The following is a 15,408-nucleotide window of genomic DNA, read 5'->3' as shown; positions in this document are numbered from 1 at the left end:
TGAACTCTATTTTATGAATCTAAACAGAAAAAGTATAGGTTTGTAGTCGGAAAAATAAGTTACAAGTCGTTTTTGTAAAGGTAGTCATTTCAGTCGAAAGAACGACGTCTAGATGACCATTTTAGAAAACATACTTCCACTTTGAGTTTAACCATAATTTTTGGATATAGTTTCATGTTCATAATAAAAATAATTTTCTCAGAATAACAACTTTTAAATCAAAGTTTATCATAGTTTTTAATTAACTAACCCAAAACAGCCCGCGGTGTTACTACGACGGCGTAAATCCGGTTTTACGGTGTTTTTCGTGTTTCCAGGTTTTAAATCATTAAGTTAGCATATCATATAGATATAGAACATGTGTTTAGTTGATTTTAAAAGTCAAGTTAGAAGGATTAACTTTTTTTTGCGAACAAGTTTAGAATTTACTAAACTATGTTCTAGTGATTACAAGTTTAAACCTTCGAATAAGATAGCTTTATATGTATGAATCGAATGATGTTATGAACATCATTACTACCTTAAGTTCCTTGGATAAACCTACTGGAAAAGAGAAAAATGGATCTAGCTTCAATGGATCCTTGGATGGCTCGAAGTTCTTGAAGCAGAATCATGACACGAAAACAAGTTCAAGTAAGATCATCACTTAAAATAAGATTGTTATAGTTATAGAAATTGAACCAAAGTTTGAATATGATTATTACCTTGTATTAGAATGATAACCTACTGTAAGAAACAAAGATTTCTTGAGGTTGGATGATCACCTTACAAGATTGGAAGTGAGCTAGCAAACTTGAAAGTATTCTTGATTTTATGAAACTAGAACTTTTGGAATTTATGAAGAACACTTAGAACTTGAAGATAGAACTTGAGAGAGATCAATTAGATGAAGAAAATTGAAGAATGAAAGTGTTTGTAGGTGTTTTTGGTCGTTGGTGTATGGATTGGATATAAAGGATATGTTATTTTGTTTTCATGTAAATAAGTCATGAATGATTACTCATATTTTTGTAATTTTATGAGATATTTCATGCTAGTTGCCAAATGATGGTTCCCACATGTGTTAGGTGACTCACATGGGCTGCTAAGAGCTGATCATTGGAGTGTATATACCAATAGTACATACATCTAAAAGCTGTGTATTGTACGAGTACGAATACGGGTGCATACGAGTAGAATTGTTGATGAAACTGAACGAGGATGTAATTGTAAGCATTTTTGTTAAGTAGAAGTATTTTGATAAGTGTATTGAAGTCTTTCAAAAGTGTATAAATACATATTAAAACACTACATGTATATACATTTTAACTGAGTCGTTAAGTCATCGTTAGTCGTTACATGTAAGTGTTGTTTTGAAACCTTTAGGTTAACGATCTTGTTAAATGTTGTTAACCCAATATTTATAATATCAAATGAGATTTTAAATTATTATATTATCATGATATTATCATGTATGAATATCTCTTAATATGATATATATACATTAAATGTCTTTACAACGATAATCGTTACATATATGTCTCGTTTAAAAATCATTAAGTTAGTAGTCTTGTTTTTACATATGTAGTTCATTGTTAATATACTTTATGATATGTTTTCTTATCATAGTATCATGTTAACTATATATATATATATATCCATATATATGTCATCATATAGTTTTTACAAGTTTTAACGTTCGTGAATCACCGATCAACTTGGGTGGTCAATTGTCTATATGAAACATATTTCAATTAATCAAGTCTTAAAAAGTTTGATTGCTTAACATGTTGGAAACATTTAATCATGTAAATATCAATCTCAATTAATATATATAAACATGGAAAAGTTCGGGTCACTACAACATACTCACTTGTATTCATATTACTCTTTCATTTACACACACACACACACACTCACTTTTCTCTCAAACTTTCTCTCATATTCTTCTACATTTTTGTAAGTAACAAGAACATTTTCTCTTCTTCTTTTCTTCTTAAAACCTTATACATACATGCAAATCATCATCATCATTTGTTGTTAATGTTACTTGTCTTGTTAATTGTTGTTATTTATTTACATGTTTCAAGAATCTAACTTTCTAGTTTGATTCATCTTTTATCTTGTTTTAACAAGAACAATCAAGAACTAAACTCTCTAGTTTAAGTTCTACATATAATGTTTCAAAGATTATAAAGTTCTTGTTGTTGAAATCATACTTGTAAGTCATGGAAGTAAACTTAAAGTTTACTTTACTTAAAGATCAACTTTGGTTGAATCTTTAAAGTATGAGCAACCCTTGAACTAATTACTTGTTTAGTTAACTTGTTTCTTTATTTTATACACTTTAATTTCATGCAGTTAGTTTATATGGTCAAGTACTACAAGTTAGTCTTGATCTCATATCTCTTGAACAAATCAAGTTAACCTTGGAAGTTCAAGAACACACAAACAAGTTTTCTTTAAATGTAACTTTGGATCTAGACTTTTGAGTCTTGGATCTTCAAGATCAAACTAAGAACTATGTTCTACTACTTATGATCTTGATTAGTTAGTTTACTTTCAAGTATGTAACTTGTTATTAGCTTTAAAGTCCATGTATGTGTTAGATCTAAGACTTTGATGCAACTTTGGTTCATCAAACTTCATACAACTCTTAAGTGAGTTGTGCTTCATGTCTTAGACTTGCACATAGGTTATGATGGTCAAGACTTGGTTAAGATGATGTAGATACATCAATGAGTTGTACACTTGAAGCTATATGCATCAAGGATGAGAGCCATGATGAACATCAAGCACCAAGACCACCGGAACCCTTAAAAACTCACTGTTCTGTCCAAAACCTACTGACCTGATGATTCTGGAACATACCAGTAGACCTGGGCCGTTCTAACCTTGATTTTTAGATAGAACTTTTCGAGTAGATAACTTTTCATATAGGACTCGTCTTAATCCGAGTTACGGTTTAGGATTTATGGCCCTCCGATCGTTACTATGTCCTTTAACGTTGTGCAGAAATTTCTGACCTACTCGCACTTAGACCGTCGCCACGGTCAAACCAAGACGAGTTTGCTTCTGTAAATTTTACCACACTTAAGGGACTCATAGACGGAGCCATGGCCACTGGTCTCACCTTAATTCAGTAAGGGTAGAGGCCGTGGTGACTGACTGAAGTCAGACTTTGTTTTAAACTACTTTCATAAACGAAACCTACCTTACGCCTTTTGTTTAATGATGAATGATGATGACCCTTAAGACCTTAAATACATACTTTTAAACCTATTAAGACGATTTACTGACTTAGTACTATTTGACTTAGGTTGAGGACTTCGGACCATTTACTTGCACACCTTTCCCGACTACTACTTTACCGCTACATATCATTGTGAGTTATAGCATTCCCTTTTTACTTTAACTTATTTTGGGAACTGAGAATACATGCGGATTTTATGTTTTACGTACTAACCACGAGTACTTAAACTTATATATGTGTGGGTTATACAACGGCATAAACATTCCCTTTAGCTCGGTAACGTTTAATCATTGGTTTTTGAACCGTGAACGCGAATCTTAGATATGGATCCATAGGGTTTGACATCCCCACTCGGGCTAGTCGCGCTAGCAGTCAACGAGTGTTTAATACTTCGTAAACATACGCACTCGCCAAGTGTACTTTCAGGGGGTATTTTAAACGTTAAGTTAGTTACCAAGTGCCCACGGTTAACATATACTTTATCATACTGTTTTGAAACGCTCTTTGTAGCACTGAAATCTCGTGGCCTACCTTACATACTGTTATACTTAAACTATAGCTCACCAACCTTTGTGTTGACGTTTTTAAGCATGTATTTCTCAGGTGCTTGAGGTTGCTTCCGCTGTGTACTAGTCGTGCTGTAGAACCCGCTGCTTAGAGTTGTCCACGCATGAACTACTTTACTTTGCATTCAAACATTCGTACTTTTGAACTATGACTTGTAACGACCATTGTGGTCACGTACACTTATTATTTGCTACTACTTAGTGAAGCATGCTTTTGAAATGTAAAACATTTGATGTCGGTTATGACATCAGCTTTTTATCATGAATGCAACTTCTTTAATTACAGCATATAGTACTTAACCTTGTAATGATCCTGTTGTTGATGATTCGTACACAATGGTTTTGTACGGGGCATCACAATAAGTGTGAGTGTTTCAAAGTTTACAAAAGTAGTTTCCATATCTAGTGCATAACGATGTTTAAAGTACAAATGAAACACGTGCGATACAGTTTAAAGTAGTCAAAAGACGCTCCACGATATGCAAGTATACTCGACATCCAAAGCAAGTATCAAAAAGAATGTGCGGAAGCATGTATCACCTAATGTTCAAGGACCTGAGAAAAACATAGAAATCTGTCAACGAAAAACGCTGGTGAAATCATAGGTTTAAGTAAGTAAGTGAGTAAAAGTAAGTCGAACCACAAGATTTACATCAATGATAAATAGTAATACATTCTAAAAGTTAATATTCACGAGCACCCAATTATCAAGGCTTAACATTCCGTCCGTTGAACCCCATTAATAGTGCTAGAACAACACTGTTTCTCGAAAATATATTTCATCCGTAGACGGTAGCGAACCGTCCGAGATGAGGGTTTGTCAAACCCATATGGCCATACAACATAAGTTCACGCCTACACTTACACCCTGCAAGTATAACTAATTATAATCGAATTGAGGATTTCGTTCTAAACTAGTATGTAGAATGTTTGTTTTCCTGTACTTGTGTTCACTTAGTTAAGAAGAAACGTTTATGTTTTCTCATCCCAAATATAAGTTCAAAAGAGTAAAAGTGGGACTATGATCTCACCTTGAGCGCAAGAGTAAATAAGTACTTCGACAAGTAACGTGTGCAAAGAACAATGCTAGTCTTGACCTAAACAAATAGGTTGTATCAATAACGATAGTCACGATTGGTCAAAGATGTTCAATTAGTCCTATGGCTCGTTACGACTCGATTATGTAGCATGTGAATCAATTTGTCAAGTTTCATGCAAGATACAAGTATAGAAACAAGTTAGGAATGTTGCATAATCATTTGGTTAAGTTTGACAAAAAGTCAAACTTTGGTTGGTCAAAGTCAACGAAAAAGTCAACACGTTCGGGTCGGGTCCCGAACTATTTTTCTGAGATTTTTAATCATATATGAGCATGTTAGAACAAGTTACATGTGAATCGGAGGTGAATAGCATAGCAAACATTATTCGAAAATTGACAAAGTTTGACAGATCACTTTGGCGCGCCGCGCGGGTATATGGCGCGCCGCTTCATTACCTGTGCAGAGAAATCTGGCAGTTTTTAAGTTTTATGCACGAACCTAACTTCAAACAATCACCATTTATGACCCGCAAACAACCAAGACATGTATCTTATATCATCGGAAAGGTATTTTGACAAGGAAAACAACTAAACACATTTCAACAATCACATTTACTTTTACAACAACCAAAATCACATTCAAAGCTCCTCATTAAATGCATTCAAGTTCATAAATGAAATTTGATGATTCGGCAACCAATTTACATGAATGATATGCCGTTTCGAAGGTGATCAAGCATACAATACAACCTAACACTTACAAATAACATTTCATGTCATTCAAAGCATTAAATGTTCACATTAAATTCTATCAAACCCTAACCAACAACATCAAAATCACTAATCATGTTTATGAAGTTTTCTAAAACAACCTACACATCAAATTGAAGCTAGTGATACTAGGAACACATTTAATACATGCATTTATAACATTTAACAACATTCAAACAACCAAATCACCAAATCAAACACACCAAAGTTCATATTCAAACTAGTTACTTCAAATAACGAAATCGAACATATAAATCATATATTCATGTTAGACTTGAGCCATAGACACTAATTAACAACTTTATAACTTAAAAACATCAAGAACACAAAATCAAGTGATTTTAGAAAGTTACCCAAATGTAATGAAATCGGTATGGAATCGAAGAGGAAGTTGCAAGGATTCCAAATATGTAATTTGTTTTGATTGATGCTTGCTCGATTTGATTTAGATGATTCTTCAAATTGGAGAATTGAAAGAAAATATGGAAGTAGAAGAAGAAAAGGGAAATGAAAAAGAAAAGATGGGGTGGGGGTTGACTAGTCAAAGGCTAGTCACCTCTTTGATCACTTGGCAAAACTAGTCCCTCAAGTTTGGTTTCGGGTGCGTAAAATTTCCTAAACAAGGTAATTTAAAACGCGTATTAACGGGAGATGTTATAAACATATAACGGAGTTTAAAATAGTATAACGGAAAAAGGCGGGATGTTACATAGTGCCCAACGAACCCCTTGCCCTTGTCCGCGCCTGCATCTAAAAAGATAAACAACGAGAGGGGTAAGCAAATCTTAGTGAGTAGAATAAATATATACATGCATATAAGACTTACCCACACGCATCCACGATATCATATAACGCACACAATCGCATAACATCTCGATAAATAAGCTAGTATCGTCAAACCGTACAACTAGCCACATTAATAACATAAATATCATAAACATAAATCAAATGCTAGCATCACCAACTATAAACCATGGTTAACCAAAATCCTTCGCAAGGGGAATGACTTTGCGAAACAAGTCATCGATGTTCATAACAACCGTTAGCTCCCAAACACGGCTATGGTATACTAACCCCCGAGGTGTTCCAAAAACGGCTATGGCATCACCCCCAAGTGTTCCCAAAAACGGCTATGGCATCACTTGATCAACATGTGAGTAAAACACGGTTATTACTCACAATCATGTACACAAACACGGCTATGTGCACAATAACACGGATAATAACGTGGGAGTAAAACACGGCTATTACTCGCCACTATATGCACAAACACGGCTATGTGCATAAATATAGAACGTGGACAAAACGGCTATGTCTCACAACTATGGTCACAAAACGGCTATGTGACACCATTAATACGGCACGTAAATCATATATATACATATATAGATTTTCCACTCACCTCAAGTCCCTTGTGAAAGCTAACCGAGCTTGCAACCCTTCAAAGTAAAGTACCTATTACATTATGCATTTATTAACATACAATCTAGTTGAATTAAATGCCAAACACTAACCCTTGAGCATTTAATGACCCGTTTGCATTAAATGACTCAACTACACCAAAACCGCCCATTAATGGCCATGCCTCGTCATAAATCACTAAAAGCTAGTGATTACGGTTTAATAACATCAACTAACATAAACTTGGTGTATTTCATAACCATTTCACCCGATTAGGTCAACTAGTGCTCTTTTGACTCTTTGACTCACAATTCAAGTCAAACTTACACAATAACAACACTTTCATCCTTTTAAAAGTGCATTAATGATTAACAACATCATTTAGCACTTACAACCTCAAATCACAAGATCAAACCCTAGATAATAGCTACTTAGGGTTTCCTTTCAACAATCCAACCCAAAAACCCACCCATTTAACCCTCAAATGGGTCACACTAGTTCCATATGAACCAACCCTAGCTTAAACTAATTAAAACTCAAAACTTAGATTTGAGACTTACCAAAACTATCCGCTTGTAGCTAATAACAAGGAGAGCAACTTTAATTCTTGCTTCTAGGATTGATTCACAAAACTTCGCCTTCAAATCTTGAGTTTAATCTAAGTGGGTTTTAGGATTTGAGAGGAAAATGTGAAAGAAAATGGAAAAGAAATAAGAAAAATAAGATAAGTGGTTGATATTAAAGGCTCCAACCAGATCTACACGCAAAAAGACCAAATTGCCCCTAAACCCTATTTAATTTGAATAGATTGAATAGATTTCGGATTCAGAATTGCAGAGGTGTCGCGGCGCGGCTCCTTTGTCGCGGCGCGATATAAAGAAGGAAAAATGACCCTTCTTAACTCAAGTTCTGATCTGGATTTGCTTTGTTTGTCGCGTCGCGGCCCCATTCCTCGCGGCGCGGCATTGGCCTGTTCCTGGTCACTTTGACAACAAATCATAAAACGAAGGTTCATACAACTAGCACACCTCGTTCACTATTCCTATCCACGTCTAAGCTTCGCCCTTAAGTCTCACACGACTCAACACCTTCGCGACACATACACAAACACGTATACGCACGCATTCGCATATACATATATATATATATATATATATATATATATATATATATATATATATATATATATATATATATATACACACACATATACATATATGCACTTACACCTAACTAACACTTTAGTTCATTTAATCACAACGAGTAAGTTATAAGCGTACTATTGATTAAGTACGTACCTTTAGACGCGCACGGGAAAACGGGGTGTTACACCCCACCACATAGAAAATAAAGATTCATTTGGCTACTTTTTCATTCTCTTTTGTTAAATACGGAGTGTAATAATAACTGTGAACCATTTCATTCAGAATATAGCAGCCAAAACCACCCGCATATTGGAAACAAACAATAGCAATTCAAAATTAAAATCAGAGTAGCCTAAATTTCCAATACACACAGGGGTCTTGGTCAGAATTTCAAGGCGAACATAACAGCAGAAACCGGCAGCTAACGGTGGCGGCCGGTGGTTATTGACAGAAGCAGACAGTTGTGAACGGCGATCGGCGATGGTGAGATTATAAGCATATTAGCAAAGGTTCTACAATTGAAGTTTCAAAAAAAAAAATGTATACACATATTCAACTCTATTTACCAGGTCAGTTTCGCAGAGAATCTGTTTAAGTTTGTAGGAATATAGTACACGAAACTGAAACAATTATATATATTATCATAGACATATAGAAAATATGTATAATAAGTAATCATAATAACAACCAATAGATAGAACGATTTAACCGAATTGAAGATTGAACCGGACTTGTGTTTGACACAATTCCCTTAAACAGATTCGACGTCTGTTCCCAGGGTACACCGGTTCGAAGCAGCGTACTGCCGGATGAGAGCACTTGCCTGAAAAAGAGACCGGAAGCGGGGTGACCGAAGTAGTAGAATAAGAAGCTGGAAAACAAATGTAAGAGGGTTATAATTTTTGTTTATGTGTTGGTTAATTTTTATTCTAAATACCAAAGTATGGTATTTATAGTGCAAACACAATCCAAATTGATAAGAAAAGATTTACAAAATCACAAGTCAAATCTTTTAGGATCTTAATAAGAAAAGAAAAGATTGACAAAATCTAAGAGAAGATTTACAAAAATCCTTGATTGATAAATCAAACATTTTCTTACTTTGCACTTAAACTAACGACTTTGAGACGCGATATCTCATTCACCATTAACCCATTTTGGACACGCTTTAGTTCGTTTTTAAAGCTCTCATTAATGGCTACAAAACCCACCACATATCACTTTATTATATATTAATTTGTGTCCAAAAAATTGGTGGAACATATTTCCAACCAAATTTTCCAACAAGTACCACATATTTAATAGATGTCAATACTATAGTTGAACACATTCTTTAGAGTTTTAAATACAATCTATCTATAACAATAATAAAAATTAACTAAAACGAATGGTAACATATTCTTGAAATGGGCCCAAGAAAGACTGAAAAACTCGTGTATCTACATTCCATATAAAACGTCAATACTATACCGAGAGACGTAATAATCAGGTTGTAGCATATATATATATTAAATATAAACATGAAAAAACGTATTTATGCTTTAATGTACTGAACTTCCTTGCATGAAATTCTGCATTCTCATTCTTCTCGTCAGTCTTCAACAAATCACACACCTCACGAGCCAATGAATTTTTCAAGTTTGTTGTTGTGCCTTACCTACAAAGTTTAATTTACCTGATACTAATCGTATGATTTACATATATATCTGATTTTCATATATTAAGTATAAGTATAGTATTTAAAAATCGAATGTGAAATATGGTGACATATTTGTTCAAAATATTACAGCTCAGTAGCGCCAGTTTCATATGTATACTGCATTTCTGTATATATATAGTCACAAATGAGTTCAAAATGGTTCAATATGGCAACACCGTCATATCTGAGAACAGATCATACACGCCTTAAAAACAGAACTGTACAATGACTTTATAGTGACCTTGCATTGCTCCAACATGTATAAATATAATTATCCAACACATTATTTCACCCCCTATAATAAGTTAACCTGAATTGAAGTTGTGTTGATCAAATACGGTAACTAACTATTAGCATTAGATCAGAATAGTCACATAATCAATTGTAAGAGACAAGACTAAAAACATCCAAAAAGTACAACCAATTAAAACAACAAGCTGACTTGACAATCTTCATACTGCCTACATGTAGCTTCACGAAAGTATGTCATAGGACAGAAGTGCATAATAATGATTGAGCGACCTAAAAACGTTCCGATTATTGTATGTTATATAAAATTCGGTTTTATCATATATATGTAGAGATCACATTTGAGCCACTTGAAGGCATCCATTAATGACATAACACTTTATATCGACATCAATAGACCCAGATAAATAAATAAATAAAAATCATTAAAATAAGAATAAAAAGTGTACCTGCATAAAACCTTCCAGTAAGATACTGAAGAGCACTTGCAGCATGCTCTTCTTCCCTAAACTGAACATACACACCCCGCTCATAAAAAAGAAGACTCAAGTTAACATCAATTCAAAGAGCAAAAATTCAGTAACCAATTTCATGTAAAATAATAATATACCATGCGATCAGCAAATGATCACATATGCTGAAACTTTCAATGTCCCCCATACTTGCCCAGCTCTTGAAACAAATCTTCATAAAAATCCTGCATCAACGTGTGGTAACAGTATAGTATAAAAAAAAAATAATGCAATTGCAAAGAGAATGGAAATTTTATACTTTTAAGACATAACAAATCAAAATCTATTACAAGACAGTTTATATATATGGTTTTATATACAAATAATGGATCAAACAAACACACTAAATTTTGTTAATGACAAGTGTAAGAAGATATGTAATAAAAAGGAAAAGGATTTTTCTAACCTTAGCCATTAGAGCTATCCTTAAAATTTTTGAACATGCAAATTTGAATTGTACTCTATTCATAACCACCCACTAACCACCTCACCCACTATCTTATTGTACCATCCTTAATGCACAATTATATTTCTTAAGTATAGCCCTAAGGGCTATATTTAGAAAATCCAAAGGAAAAAGGAAAAAGCAATAAATAAAAACAAAAAAATATAAAAAATAAAGAATCGAAAAGAAACGGGACTTCAAATTATATTACATGGTGATTATGATCACCATTAAATAATAGAGTTCTCAAAATACTTGTTGCAGTTAAATTTTAGATACTAACCATATTTTACCAGCCTCAAAGATTGATTGTATGTTGCTTCCATAACCTTCATGAAAAATAACCATAGATTAACCATCAAATAAATTTTAGACTCAAACCTAAGAAAAAATAGAAATCAAACTAATAATCCATGGAGATTCATGAAGCATTAAAGGAAAGATGAATTGTTCGTTATTGTATCAGATACAGACCATGATACACGTAATACTCATTACCTCCTTTCAACTCTGTAAGTTTTCTAACCACTATGATCCGATTGTCTATACCAATACAATTTTTCAATGTCAAACCACCTCTTACAATTTTTGGATCTCCTTTAACCCCACCCTGAACACCATATGTTAATTACGTCAACATTAACCCCGTTGTCTTGGTACCGATTCGCGTTGACGATACTAATAACGCAAATCATCCCACGAACGTCCACATAATCTATTCCCAATTGTATCCGATGGTGAATACAGATCATTCGAAGTTGGGCACTATACTTGTACTTATCTCCAACTTCAACACCAGAAATTGAACCTAAAGTATTTCCAACATCAACTCATTTCAATCTTTCTTTCACTATCTTGACTGTCTCGCTAATATTTTTTCCTTTTACTTTGTTTTTATTAATATTTTCTCCCTTTACTATGTCTTTATTTGCTTTTTTTAATTCATTGTATACTTCATAAAACAAAATTATTTCCTCGTTGACCTATTTTCGTCTTGTCTTTTATCATAAAAACCTAATCCATTTCAGGATTTTCTTTCACTAACCTCCAAAATTAGTCGATGTCAATTTTTTAGAAGGAAAGCGCTTTGTTTCCTTCCTTTATAATTTTCACTGCTACCTTCTTGCAGCAAATATATAACCTACAATATTAATATTAGAGTTTGTCAAATGATAGTTGTCGTTAAATAAACTATTAATATTATTAACATTATAAACTTATTTAAGAGTAGAAACACCAACAATTAGTAAACCCTTTTTACAAATCAATTCATTCTTTCCACCTTTTTTCAATGCTCTTTGAGAAAACTTAATTAGATTCTTTACAATCTCAATAAATGAGATGCTTGCACCATTACTCGATGAATGGTAAAGTTCCACTCTAATATAGATGGTGGGGCCTAACTTAAAATTAAAACAAAAACAAATGCTACCTTCTGAGTTGGCATATCTTTTTTTTAATGTCCCTGAGATTAGGGTGATTCTTCCTTTTTATTTCTCTTTTCCTTTGCATTACCTTCAAGGTCAAATGTTTAATCCTCCTAACAAGAGAGACCAAGTTCGTCTTCAGTTTTACAGGTTTGATCATCCTGATTAGAGACCATGTTCGTCCACCATTTTACAAATTTGATCCTCCTAATTAAAGAGACCGTCTTTGTCCTCAGTTTTACAGGTTCAATCTCAAGAATATAATTAGGAGGATCAAACCTGTAAAGTAAGAAGAAAGATGGTCTCTTTAATTAGAATGATCAAACCAGTAAAACTGAGGATGAACTTGGTCTCTCTAATCAGAAGGATCCAACCTGTAAAATTAAGGACAAACTTGGTCACTCTAATCAGGAAAATCAAACACTTGATCTTAAAGGTGATGTAAAAGGAAAGGGGAATAAAAATAAAAGGAAACATCACCCTAACTCTACGGATGTTAAAAAAAAAAAGAGAAATGATGATGCAGCAGGTTGCATTTGATTTTGTCTTTATTTTAATGGTGCATGCATCTCATTTAGTGACATTGTTAATAATGTAATAAAGTTTCTTCAAAGAGCATTGAAAAAAGGTGGACAACATCAATTGATTTGTAAAAAAGATTTACTAATCGTTGGTGTAGGTTTCTGATCTAAAATAAGTTTATTATGCTAATAATATTAATAGTTTATCTAAAGATAGCTATCATTAGACAAACTATAATATTAATATTGGGGATCATATCTTTGCTGCAGGAATGTAGCGTTAAAAATTTTGAAGGAATAAAACAAAGCGGTTACTTTTTAAAAAAATTGACATCGGCAAAATTTTGGAGGTTATTGAAGAGAAATATGAAGTGGGTGAAGTTTTTATGATAAAAAAAAACAAGACAAAACCGATCAAAGAGACAATGGCTTTACTTTATGAAGTGTGGGAAGGGTTAAAAAACGAATAAATACAAAGTAAAGAGAGAAAATATTAATAAAACAAGTAAAAGGAGCAAATATTATCGAGACAATCATGATAGTGAAAGAAAATTTGAAACGGGTTGATGTTGGAAGACTTCAGGTTCAATTTCTCTGTTGAAGTTGGAGATAATTATAAGTATCGTGCCCAACTTCGAATTATCGGTATTCACCCTCGCATACAATTAGAAATAGATTATGTGGACGTTTGCGGGATGATTTATACTATTAGTATCGTCGACGTGAATCGGTACCAAGACAATGAAAGTAATGTTGACATGATAAGATATGGTGTTCAAGATGGGTTAAAGGAAATCCAAAAATTGTAAAAAATAATTTGGCATTGAAGTATTGTGTTGGTATAAACTATTGAGTTAGTGGTTAGAAAACTTACAATTGAAAGGTAATGAGCATTATGTGTATCATGGTCCGTATAAAATAAGGGTAACACTAGAAAGTTAACATTAAAATACATGTGACACCACCGTCGACTTCCGATTATCACCACCGTCAACTTCCGGTAACCACCACTGTCGCCTTTTGGAAACCACCGCCATCAAATTTCGGTCGCCATTAACCACCAACTTTCATCTACTCCTTTCAAATAGGGATTTTGACATAAAAAATACAAATCTGAACAAACCAAACAATCCCTTTAGTCAAATAATATTCCAAACACCACCACTATCCTTCGTCGGCACCACCATTGCCTTTTGTCCGGCAACGACCATCTCGAAAACGACCATCACAACTTACTTTAGGAAAAAACAAAGCATGATAAAATAAGAAAACGTAATTAAATCGAAAAAATAAGACATAAACGCAAAACTCCATATCTCATCTGAAAAAAACCTTAGATCTGGAAGAAGAAAAAAACATATCTTTAAATCGAAGAAACTCTGTTTAAAACAATGGCGAAATACCAGATCTATATATGGAGAAGAAAGAAAGAGACGGCGGAGTAGACGTTATAGGCGATCAACAACGCATCAAAGGTGGTAGGTGTTGGCGGTGGCAGTTGATTTTAAGAGATAGTATGGGTGATATTTGATATTTTTGGGTTTAGGGTGAAAAAAAAAAAGGAAAAGGCTAGAGAATAATGAATGATCTGGTAACGTATTTGGAATAGATCTGTATCTGTATTTCACAACAAAAAACGGAAGTGAATGTTTTATGAAGTCGGAATTTTTTGTAGTTACAACTTCTACAACATAGGGTAAAACCACTTACTACCTAAGTTTTATTATGAAATACGTACAAAATACAGAAATTAATAAATTGACCCTTTATTTAAAATAAAGCACATAGTACACCTTCTACATGCACTCGAAACATAGCAGTGATATACCTACATCACTTACTGCACTTACTGGACTAAACATACAAGTTAAGATATTCAAAAATCTAAACAAAAAAATATATCTAAAATCTCTTTTGATTTCAATTTTCAAGTACAGGACTCATCATAACAATCAACCACCGCCAATAACCATCACCACTACCCGAATCTGCAAAAAAAAATATTAACGCGGATAAAAATGTAACTAAAACACAAAAGTAATTTACAAACGCAAATACACAAAAATAAAAGCAAACGTCAACCACCACCGGAAGCCATCACCCAGACTTGACCAAAAAAACATCGTAAAACATGAAAATGTATTTAAAACACGAAGATAAGATAGAAACACAAAACAAAATCAGATCTAAAATCAACAAACCTCAGATCTGAAAGAAAAAAAATCAGATCTTCTCGGATTTGAACAATGGTTAGAAGACAGATCTATACATGTGGAAGAAAGAAGAAGAGGAGGTGGAGTATAACTCACGACGTCATCAAATGGTAGCGGGTGTTGGGGACGGCAGCAGATTTTAAGAAAGGGTATGGCCATGGGTGAAATTTTTAGATTTATTTATTTAG

General features: G+C 33.5%; 1 long non-coding RNA gene across 3 annotated transcripts; it reads right to left on the bottom strand.

The window, feature by feature from the left end:
* Positions 1-9,642: 9,642 nt before the first annotated feature.
* LOC139876439 (uncharacterized) lies at positions 9,643-14,417 on the bottom strand. Of its 3 annotated transcripts, none has more exons than XR_011768093.1 (5): positions 13,882-14,417; positions 12,105-12,200; positions 11,343-11,388; positions 10,713-10,799; positions 9,643-10,612 (listed from the first exon to the last, which is right to left on the bottom strand). It is a non-coding gene; the product is annotated as an uncharacterized lncRNA (long non-coding RNA). The 3 variants fall into 3 exon arrangements; XR_011768092.1 differs by lacking the exon at positions 13,882-14,417 and adding an exon at positions 12,492-13,302; XR_011768094.1 differs by lacking the exon at positions 12,105-12,200 and having other exon boundaries at positions 13,961-14,417.
* Between the last annotated feature and the right edge of the window lie 991 nt (positions 14,418-15,408).

This window comes from Rutidosis leptorrhynchoides, chromosome 11 (genome assembly GCF_046630445.1).
Source record: "Rutidosis leptorrhynchoides isolate AG116_Rl617_1_P2 chromosome 11, CSIRO_AGI_Rlap_v1, whole genome shotgun sequence".
In the NCBI taxonomy this organism is placed as follows: Eukaryota; Viridiplantae; Streptophyta; class Magnoliopsida; order Asterales; family Asteraceae; genus Rutidosis; species Rutidosis leptorrhynchoides.
This window is presented reverse-complemented; position numbering and strand designations above follow the sequence as displayed.